This window comes from Microtus ochrogaster, chromosome 24 (assembly GCF_000317375.1).
Source record: "Microtus ochrogaster isolate Prairie Vole_2 chromosome 24, MicOch1.0, whole genome shotgun sequence".
NCBI lineage: Eukaryota > Metazoa > Chordata > Mammalia > Rodentia > Cricetidae > Microtus > Microtus ochrogaster.
Window position 1 is genome coordinate 11,997,806 of NC_022024.1, and position 8,406 is coordinate 12,006,211.

The following is an 8,406-nucleotide window of genomic DNA, read 5'->3' on the forward strand; positions in this document are numbered from 1 at the left end:
GGTGTGTACACATATGTAGAGGTCAGAAGACCACTTTAGGTATTGTCTATTTTCAGAACCAGCCACCAGTTTTTTTTTTGTTTTTTTGAGACAGGACAGTTCTAGGCTTCACAAATTAGGTTAGACTCGCTGGCCAGCAACCCACAGGGATCCCCATGTCTGCTTCTTCCCCACTCTGAGATTACAAGCAGGTGCCAGCATATGTGGCATTGGCTATGGGTTCTGGGGATTGAACTCAAGTCTTCACACCTGTGCAACAAGTGTTGCCTGGATGAGCCATTTCCCTGACCCCCTCACTTGTGAACAGTGATGCTCACACGGCTTCAGGGTTGATTAGTTGGAGGCTTTTCAAGATACTTTCCTGTGCCCTCTTTCAGGTCCTCATTATCTTTTGAGAACGTTCTTATTCTCTTGTCAGATGAATACATTTAAAGCTCATTTTGTCCTTTTCCTGCTCACCTTTGAAATCTTTGTAGGGCTCTGGTTTCTTCTGGTGGAGAGATATACCTGAGTAAAGAACAAGACTTGGACAGTAAATTGGATCATTGCTGCTTACGTATCATTGTTGCTGGTTGTCCCAATCTACGTATACTTGTACATACATGCTTACCGATAGACATTCAGATTTATTTGCATGTTATATATTTGTGTATGCATACAAAGAAACAAACATACAAATGTGCTACTCAATTTACAGTAGGGGTATTTCTTGATAAGTTTACTGTAAGTGGAAAATAAATTAAAAATGCATTTCCTAAACTTAAACTACCAAACCTCCTTAGTATGACCCTCTGATAGGGTGTCAGTTGTCTTCTGAGTGTGTGGTTGACTGGGAGCTTCAGCTCATTGCTGATGTTGAGTAGTATCACAAGAGAGTCTTGTAACACATAGTGCTAGTCTGAGAAAAGATCAAAACTAGAAAAACAGTTTCTACTAAATATATCCTGCTTCTGTAGCATTATAAAATTGAAAAAATCTGATGTTTAATCATAGTAAGTGGGGGCCTATCTGTCACCTATCTACTAATGACATCTATCTATCTCTCTATCCATCTATCTATCTATCTATCTATCTATCTATCTATCTATCTATCTATCTATCTATCTATCTTCACCATTATTTATTTTATATATTATTAATGTCTATCAACCAATCATCTATTATCTTTTATCTGCTATCCATCATATGTCTATATAGCATCTTTCTATTTATCATAGATCTAACAATAGTTTTATACTTATTCTTCCAATTCCATAGGGTTCATATGAACTCATTCCTTCCCATATTTCTACTTCTTCCAGCACAAAATACTGGGTTGCCACACAAAGAACACACCAATTGCCGACTTTCTCAGCTTCTGACTTGATTGGGAGCTCTCCCTCCATCAGCCCTGTCTCCATGGACTATTATAGAGAATAAGGCAGGAATTGCCATCATTTCAAAACTGCACCACGAACGCTGACTGCCTATGTAGGCTTCACAGAGACATAGAAATTCGAGGCAGTGTTATTAAAACAGCCAAGTCATAATGCATGAGGATTTTATTTATTCAACTTCAGCTTCGAATACTGAAAATATTGTCTTTGCTGTACCCGCTTTATACCTATGTCGGCATATACACATCGCTGTGTGGAAAGGAATACACAAAGCTGTGACTTGCTGCATTCTGTGAGCGCGCTTGGGTATATTTTAGGGCTGATTTGACCATATGTGCTGCCGCTTTTACACGCGCACGTCAGAATCCAACCTTTCTATGAAATATGTCTCTAAGGGATGTCTACATTGATTCAACATCTAGCCAAATTATCCTTCCAGAAGAACACATTATTTTGGTTTCCAGAATTGAAATTGAAAGGATCAGACCCTGATTCTAAAACTTCCCGGTGTATTCAAGGACAAATGAGGTAATTTTTTTTTTAAAAAAATCTGTATCTTTTACAGGGGCAAACATGCTTTCAGTTAACACTGTGGTGTAAAGTTTTTAGGCCAGGACCCAGAGCGGTAAAGCCTGGTTCTGGACAAGTGAAAATAAATGTTTTACTAACAATTTGCAGGAGAGCCAAGGCAACGAACATGCTTACAAGGAATATAGACCCAAACATGCTGGGCTGAGAGGAAGGTAGGGTCTTAGATCAGAGAAGGGAAAGAGTTGTGGAATATTACCTCAACAATGTAGAGATGTGTTGCATTTGTTTGTTGCAGAATATTACTTCAACTATGTAAAGATGTGTTACATTTGTTTATGCTGCATTTGTTTAACTATGTGAAGATGTGTTACATTTGTTTCATCTTATCTGCCTAAGGCATCTGATTGGTCTAATAAAAAGCTGAATGGCTAATAGCTAGGCATAGAGGCATAGGCAGGACTTGCAGGCAGAGAAAGTATGTAGGAGGAGGAATCTACACTTGAGGAGGAATCTAGGCTTGTGAAAGAGGAGAGGAGAGAACAGAAAATGAGGAAGAAACAGAGGAAGATGTCTCGGACCAGCTAGCTAGGCAGCTGCCAGCCATCCAGACATATAGATTAAAAGAAAGGAAAAAGCCCTGATACAAAAGGTAGATGAAAAGAAACAGGTTAAGTTATAAGAGCTAGTGGGAGAAGCATAAGATAAGGTCGAACATTCATAATTAATAGTAAGTCTCTGTGTCATGATTTGGGAGCTGGTTGGTGGCCCAAAAGAAAACCTGCTACAGGAAAGCCAACAAAGCTATTGACTAGAGCATTCATTCATTTCATTCAATGTATCCTTAGAAAAGACTTGATGCAGACATCCCTGTGGATCTGTGGGGGACTGTTTTCAATTCTAGGACCCACAGTATACACAGTCTACAGAAATGTTGACTCGATGCTCCACATAGAAGGATCAAAATATAATGTTTATATAAAATGTAGTACTTGCATAGAACCTATGAATATCCTTCACATATTTAAAATCATCTGCAGTTTGCTTATGATTCGTACTGTGATAAGTCCCTATGTAAATAGTTGCCAACTCTGTATTTCATAGGAGATAATGACATGAGGAAGCCTACATATATTCAGTACAGACAGATGCCTTTTGCTTTGTATCGTTTGAGCCATTGAGGTTGAATCTGTCCATGAGGACCTACGTGTATAGTCAGGACTTGCATCTTCTGCAGACACATAAATGAATCCACATGTTTCTGTTCTAAAGTGGCTTTTATTGTAAACAAAAGAGCCATACCAACAGCGACAGCCCAGACTGACTCAAAAGTCTCCCTATAGCCGGTGCTAAATTACATACTGTTAGGTTTATATCAGTTTATAGAATTGAGAAGCATGTTATTTTAAGACTCCCTTCTCAACAATATATTACATATTCGAAAGGCACAATTTAAGAAATATTTATATAAGAAATGAATTTACTTAGTATATTTTTCATCATTTTTGCCCCTCATTTGATTGTTAACTAACAAGGAAGTGAACACTAATTCTTTGAGAAAAATCTAAGTGCCTACTATTTAGATTTTTCTAGATATTGATGCACTCTAAGGGCATGGCAAACAGTGAAGTGTTATTCATTAGCTCTTCTGTTTAGGTCTCATTAATTGTAGAATTTTGCGAGGCAAATGACAATTCTTTAGAATCATAGACAATCATCTGAATTTCAAACAGTCAGACACTCACTTCATAACAAACTTCTCACCATATTACCTGGCTACCAGGAAGATACTTTGAGAATTTGAAAGAAATGATCAATTGTTCTCAAGCAGTGAAGCCCCCCTCCCTCCCCCCCCCCCGCTTAGAAGCTATTGCCAACTGTTAGCCCCTGGGAGGAACATCAATTTTCCCTAATTCTGTGAGGGAGCAAGATGGATGTGGTCAGAGCATGCAGTATCACATTTTTAAAGAAGTAATAAAAATATTAAAAAAAAATCAAGTGAAAACTTCTGGTAATTGTTTATAATGAGAAGGAGAAAGGAGATAAGCAATGAAACCTGTAATATTTACATTCTGTAGTATATTGCCTTTGGGGAGAGAGCTGTCTTCTCTTTATATTTAGATACCTTAGTTTTTATTGGTGAGCTTGTAATTAGTAAGGGTCCCATTTCATGGACCTTCATAGCTATTGACATACTTTTGGTTCTGTACAGTTCTTGAACAATGAGTGCTAGGAGAACAGGAAGCCCTTTAGATGATCTATAGGTTCCCTTCACAAGTAGTTCCTTGGTAAGAACTCTAGACTATTAATAAGAACCATGTGATGAATACAGAGTAGTATTCTTTTTCACTGCTAATTACTTGTGTCTTCAAAATGTCAACGTGCGTTTTCCTGACGCTATTGTTGGGACTATTTTTTTTAAATTTTCATTTCTCTTACACCTGGTATTGTGTACCTCTTTAACTTGGACTCCTGAGAAAGAAATGATGGAGATGACACTTCTGGAAAAAATGGACTGAAGTCAGTTCATCACTGGGCACCCAGGTGTGGTCCTCTTTGAAAGTCTGGAAATAGATAGGAGGTGAGGATCAGCAATGCTGAAGCTCCCTTACAGGCAGGCAAAGCAGGCAGAGACTGATGGAGTGTGACTGAGGTCCAGACCACAATTCATTCTCTTGTTTTAATGTAATTTCATTCAACTAGCTGATACATACAAGGTATCTTGGCAGCATTAGCGTTTGAGCCTTAGGCAATCAGATCTGAGGGCTCCTTCTCTTCAATTCATAATGTGGATTAGGTTTTATAATATTGCTAAGACTTGATTATTTGTACACCCTGGAAGGCATAGCTCCTGCACGGAACATTTAAAAGAGAAGGGCTACAGAACATTGAACATTAAACAGGGAACTACTATAGGTAAATCTCACCAAAATAAAGAAACGATCCTATAATTGCAGTATTAGAGCTATCTATTTGGGTGATTATCATATCAGCAGCATAATTGGACCATCCTGGCAAGCACTGAAAATGAAAGAGCAGCACAAAGAGCTACGTGTGCATTTTATTATAGTCCAGAGTAGACAGGGACTGGTAAAGCACTTATGTCAAACATAGGAAATACACATGCCTCCCATTATCATCTACTTATGTCTGCATCGTCATTAGATAGATACAGATAAGTAAGACACATACATCCCCAAATGTAACATCTGTGCTACCACGTGTTCTACGGTCCTGTAGTGCCTGTATTATGCATACTATGGCACTATGCCTGTAGCGTACTGCCTACACTACAGACTGTTCTCGAGCTGGGCATGGGGCTGGAGATTGAAACATACACACAGACAGACAGACAGACAGACAGACACAGACAGACAGACAGAGACACGGGTCATTCTTGAAACAAGAATACCCCCTTTACTGTGTTCCAGGGCAGCTTATATAGGGATCCTTAACTGATAGCGACACCCAAGCCAAACCCACCAGAAACCACTTCCCTGCCATCAGGAACTAAGATCAGCTGCAAACAGGAAAACAAGTTGTTTTGCTCAGAGCAGCTACAAGCATAAAAAGTTGTTTACAGGAAATTCAGGGTCTGGGGGTCCACAGCTCCCAACCGCTCCCTCTTTTTTATATAATTAGACCAAGGTTCTGGACTAGCATGGGAGTAGCACAATTATGATAGCAATAAGTTGGAAAATTCCCTAGTGAACATACTTATTCTACATTCCACATGAATGATATTAAATGCTAGTCCCTGCCAGCTACAAGATAGTCACAGCAGCCGTCTGGCTGATCACAATTCCGGCTGACTGCCATGAAGGAGGCCACAGCAGCGACAATAGCGGCCACCAATGCTGATCTGGAAGTCCCAGCTGGGATGACCCAGCAGTCTTCCTAGAACTCCAGATCCTCCTGCCTCTGACTCCTTCAGCAAATCCTACCAGCATGTACCAGCACAACCAGCCAGGGCGGTAGGTAGGCTACTGCGTGGGTTCCTCAGGTAAGCCTGCCACTCACACCACAAACTCTAGAATGTGCACAGCCAGAAACAGCCACTGCCTTCTCTTTGCCCAGGCCCCCGCCTTTTCCATATGCTGCACACAGGTGGGCAGGGCAGCCCAGTGGGGTCTGAGCAGCTCCGGTTTGCCTTGGCTACAGCACTTGCTGCCATGGTTGCCAATGCTCCTGGCACTGCCAGTGGCGTCCCCATCAGCCTCACAACTTCTAGTAAACAATTTTGGGAATTTGGTGGTCATTCTTGATATTACTTCCTGCTGTTTACTGCCAAAGTTTCTTTGGGGGTATTCACAGTGACATTTCAGGGGGTCTTGGTGCATAAATGTCTCTCTAGTCAAAAAAAAAAAAAAAGAAAACGCAACAGTACACATCTGAACACATTCTATCTTTTTGAGGTCCTCAGTTCACCCTCCCACCTCCTCTTTATTGCTTTCCTCTTATTACTTTCCTGCTGGCCAGTTTTCCAGAGGGTGTCCCTCAGAGGGCCTCTAGTTTTCCATCTCAGTGGTCCTCCTGCTATGGTGCCTGCATCATCGTAAACTACTATCAGGCAAGAATCTGGGGATAAAAAAACACACAGAGACAGATACCCATCTTCAATCCACCCTCATCATACCCGAGGGTGTTCCCTCGGTGAATCCCTGATTACTGATCTCACTGAAGCCTCCACTTGTTGTGTCCACACTACTACGTGTACTATGGTCCTGTAGCGACTGTACTATGCATACTATGGTACTAAGCCTGTAGCGTACTGGGACCTTTTGTGAGCTGGGAAAGGGGCTGGAGATTGGAACACACAAATACACATAGAGACAGACAGAGGCATGGGTCATCCTTGAAACAAGAATACCCCCTTTATTGTGTTCCAGGGCAGCTTATATAGGGATCCTTAACTGATACTCATGCCCCAGCCAAACCCACCAGAAAAAAATTCCCCTGCTGTCAAGAACTTCTGAGATTCTTGTGCTCAGAGCAGCTGCAAACCCAGGAAAACAGTTGTTTTGCTCAGAGAAGCTGCAAGCATAACAAATTGTTTACAAGAAATTCAGGTTCTGGGGGTCCACAGCTCCCAACACCCAAACATGACACAATTATCATAAAAAGGGGTTCTCTTCAGCATTCAGTGGACACACACCGACTTAAAACACATCATTTGTTTAAATAGGTTTGATTTTGTGTCTAGAAGACAAAATAGATCATGAATAGCCATCTAAGTTTACCTAGCTGAATGTTAGTACTTCTAAATATGGATCGATATTCATTACTTCCCTACATTGGAAGATTAAAAGAGTAAATGACCCTTCAAAACCAAAAATGGAATCCTCAAGAAATGTCAAGAAAAATATTTGATGCAGTCTCATTTTAAGAAGGACTGAAAGGGGAATCATAGGAGCCTTTGACATTAAAGGAAATGGCTGTTGGCGTCTAACATAAACCAGTTAATTTGGATCTGCTTAATCTGGGATCTGTAATGGAGTAAGATGTAATGTAGCTTTGCCTCCTGCAATTTATTTTAAAGGCTTCAAGTTTAATAAGAATGTTATAAAAGTATAAAGGGGATGAATTTGTTATTGGAATAAGGCAGCATGGTAGATGGAGGTGTCTTATTTGTGTTCACTGTGCCTGTTGTTCCTCCAACAACTGTGCTTAGCACCAAGGAATGTTCTAGAGGTGACTATATGGGAGTTCCTTCAGTTTATGCTGAAGGCAGACATATTTTTATTAGTCAGGTTGAAATTGAAGCATGAGAGGAAAATGGGCAGCATATCTGTATGGCCCCGAGCATCCCTTCACTGGTGTATTTGTTCAGATGAAACTCCAAGTAAAAGCACAGTGGAAGTCATTCAAAGATTAGGTGTTCAAATGTTAGGTGGAAAACAGGTTAGCCACATTCTAAGGCATCTTTTGAGTTGTTTTTGAACCAAATCCACTGGAAATAAATTTGAGTGGCAGGGATAGATTCGATTATCAAAAGACTTAAAGATTAATAATTGAAACATACCTTTCCTGAGTTGCAAATAACACGACATCACTTACAAAGACGGAACTTGAAAGTTCTCCATGGTAAAAATAAAGAGCGAGTTAAAATCTGAGGGGTTTTCAATAATTACTGGTAGAATTTGACTACTCTAATTTGATAATTGGATTTTAGTAAGTTTATCCTAATTCTTAGTTTTTTGTTGTTACTTATGTGTCTCTGGCATATTTTATGACAGTTATAGGTCAAATCTGAGGCCTTATAGTCAGATCAAGGGAAAATTACTTTTTGAAGAACACTTTACAACCTTCAACTCTTAGAAAAGGCATGAGTTTAAATACAATATTTCCTACTTGTAGTGGAATTTCACTTTTATTTTGATAAATAAAGCTTACCTGAAAAATCAGAGAAGTAAAATAGCGAAACTGGCCAGCCTTACAGACCAGGCAGTAGAGAAGCACACATTTTTTTGTTTTTGTTTTTTTCGAGACAGGGTTTCTCTGT